Below are 3,770 nucleotides of genomic sequence, written 5' to 3' on the forward strand. Positions count from 1 at the left end.
AGATAAAGCTTTGAATTCAGATGGTGCCACCAGTGTACTTCTGTTTGAATGTAGTGGACCACAAAACACTGAGCAAAAAGAAAGACAGGATATTTTTTCCCCTTTCTCTTTCCTGACAACATTTGAAAGGCATAATTATGATTTCCAGAGCACTGTAATTAGCAGAATCCGCCGCCGTTGCTTCTCTGTCTATCTCCCTCCCTCCTTCTCTCTCTCTTCCTCTCAAACATAGCCACAAAATCAGTGCAGCGTCCAGCTGGCATATCTCACTGTGTTTCTATGTCACATCACATATTCCTTCCTCATTGCTCTTTTGTTTCAACACTCACACCCTCACACATCCATTATATAGAAATGCTTGTGCATAGACTACTGTTCAAAAGTTTGGGGTCAGTAAGGTTTTTTAAATAATTTGTTCATGTTCAGCCTGTATTTAATTATTCAAAAATACAGTAAATTTAATATTTAAAATTATGTTTTCTATTTTAATATAATGTTAAAATGTAATTTATTCTTGTGATGGCAAAGCTGAATTTAAGCAATAACATCAGATGTGCAAAGATTCACTTGATCAATGTCAAAAATGTACTTTAATTAAATTACTTTAATTATTGTCACAGAAATAGTGCAAATCTGATATATGCTTGCTTTAATTTACACCAAAAAGGAATCTGAATTCTTAAAAGTTTTGTTTATTTCCAAGTTTAAATGTTGAAACACAGAATTTTTAAGAATTTTCAAATGTTTACATGTGATATTGTGTATAATTGTGTGCGTTTTTCAGAGTTTGGATAAAGGCATTGCCGACATCCTTCTTTCCATTTACATAACCCACAAGCCTACAGCATGTCCCACACACACAACCTAAGCTCAGTGTCACACACACTCACAAACAAACCCTGCGGCATCAAACCCTGCCTGAGTCCATCTAGAGATGAAACCAAGGGTGACAGGCATGTGCGTGTGAGCTTGCGTGTATGCACATGTATATCTCCTTTTATTTGTGCTTGCCTATTTGTATGTGTCTGTGATGCGAGAGAATCTGACAAAGCGAGAGCTGCATTCTGTGCTGTTGAGACGAGCACATAGTATTTAACTGCAGCCCTTTAAAAAGCACAAAGAAATTCAGCTTGGATCTGGTCAGTCCAGCAGAACCAGTTCAGATGGTGCGGGGTCAAAGATCTGCTGATGTTTGCTCTTCAGTGGTGGTCCTGAGGAACTGTTCAGATGTTTACAAGATAGTGCTCTTTGATAAAGAACCATATTGGCATAATATCTTGGTGGCAGTCTATATCTTTGATGACAAAGTATACAAATACAGCATTTAAGATATTTGTGCCAATAATTTCGCCAATAATTTCCAATGAAATTGTAATTATTGGCTGCTAGGCAAATGTATATTTAAAATTTATTATTATTATTATTATAAAAAAAAAAAATTGGTGAATGAATTTTGAGTAAATAATATTATTATCTAATATAAAATAATATATGTAATATTTATTATTATTATTCATATATTATGCTATATGCAAAATTAAGAAGTAAATAAATATTTTTTTCTAAAGAAAATTGGAAAGAAATGAATACTCTTATACAGCAAGGATTAGTTAAACAAACACAATAAAGACATCTATAACGTGACAAAAGATTTCTATTTCAAATAAAATCCATTCTTTCTCTTCATCAAAGAATTCAAGAAAATTACTGTATCATGGTTACCACAAAAATAATAAGCAGCAAAACTGTTTTCAACATTGGTAATAAAAATAAATGTTTCTGAAGCATCAAATCAGCATATTATAGAGTGTTTTCTGAAAGATCATGTGAGACTGAAGACTGTTGAAAATTCAGCTTTGTATCACAGAAATATATTTCATTTTAAAATACTATATTAAAATAGAAACAGTTATTTTAAATTGTAATATTTTATAACGCTACATTTTTACTGTTTTTTTTTTAAATCAAATACATGCAAAAAATCGACACCATTCTTTTGAATAATACAAAATCTTACATTTATTTGAGCAATTTGTGTTTTGACATTTTAGTCCTCACCTTGTTATTTTGTTTGTTTGTTTTTTATATTGAACAGTACTTCAAGTCAACTTCTGCTGAATTAAAAAGTGTTACATAAATAAGCATTGACTTAATATATCATGTATATATTTGCATTATATCAGCCATTAACCTTCCCAAAACACCCATATCAGTCAACCACTAAAGCATGGACTAAAGATTTAAGTGGGATACATAATAAAAGGATGAATGCTTAACTTACTGTAGCTGAAGAAATACAAATAGAGAAATAAAGTGGGTTTAATAGTTAATTAAGTGTGAGCGGCTGTAAATCTTGTTTGCTGGTATCGGGATCAACCATTGGCTGCGCTCAGAGAGATTGTGAAGGAACATGAGCCCTAACGCTACATGACAGGAAGCATCCCTGTGTGCATCTTTCCATTCCTCAGGCCTGTCTGATGCATCCTTAACAACAACAAAAAAAAATTCAATCAAAGTCGAAACCCTTCAATCAGGACTCACTCCCAAAATCTCTTTAATTCACTCACTTTCTTTTTCTTTCCACCTCTCTCTGACCTGCACGTCTTTCTTTCTCTCTTTCTGTCCTTCCCTACATCACTTCTTCTCTCGGTTCCCTTCAAGAGAACAGTCCTAAAGGACAAGTATGCCTGTTTTGATTAGATGTAACAATGCATGAAGAACATAATGAGAGAGGAAATGATGGAATGATTGTAGGCTCCGCTGAAGCTACGTTTCAGAGAGACAGAAACAAGCAGAATTAATTAGTTGCAGCAGGAAGACCCTTCCAGAACACAGAGGTCACCCAACACTGACCTTTAAAACCAGGAGATCCGATTGGCTGATGATGCACATGTAATACGATGAGCATAATGAGCAAAGATTTTATCAATTAAGCATCAGAGAGTGGTGGTGGATGAGGAGACAATGTAAAGCGCTTATATTGTCAATTCCTTATATTTAATATTTAAATGTAAGGAATTATTATTATTATTATTATTATTATTATTATTATTAAAAGAGAGAGCTATTCTGTCCCTCTTTTTCTGCCTTCCTCTCCTCCTTTGTTGTTATTTTTTGTGTGCCTGTTCATTTTGCAGTTCACCTGCCAGCTTACATGGAATCAAGTACGTAATCACTCTGGCTGTGTGTGTGTGTGTGTGTATGTGTGTGTGTGTATTGGTGTGTGTCCAAACTCACATGCGAGTGAATAATAATGGCTAATGAAACATCATGATGCGTTCACTCAAGCCGAATTGAATCTACCCAGAAATCTCAATTTAATGAAGTGCTTTTGTGTGTGTGTCTGAACGTACACGTGCCAGTCTCAATATAATATTTTGTATGTGTGTGGTCCAAATTACATTGTGCCAGGATCAAAATTCAGACGTTTGGGGTCAGAAAGATTTTTTTCGTTTCTGAAAGAAGTCTGAAAACATTGTGAATCCTTAAGTCATTCTAATATGCTGATTTGGTGCTCAAGGAACATTTCTTTTTATTATCAATGTTCACAGTTAAATTGCTTCACATTATTGTGGAAATTTAAGAATAGGAAGTTCAAACAGCATTTATTAAAAATATAAATATAAATTAATCATTATTGTAACAATGTTAAAGTCTTTACTTTCACTTTTGATCAATTTAATGCACCCTTGCTACAAAAAATAATTTCTTGATAAAAAAAACAAAAACATTCATTTTTAAACCACATTTCACTTAATGTTGTTTCAACC

This window comes from Carassius gibelio, chromosome B18 (genome assembly GCF_023724105.1).
Source record: "Carassius gibelio isolate Cgi1373 ecotype wild population from Czech Republic chromosome B18, carGib1.2-hapl.c, whole genome shotgun sequence".
NCBI classification, from domain to species: Eukaryota; Metazoa; Chordata; class Actinopteri; order Cypriniformes; family Cyprinidae; genus Carassius; species Carassius gibelio.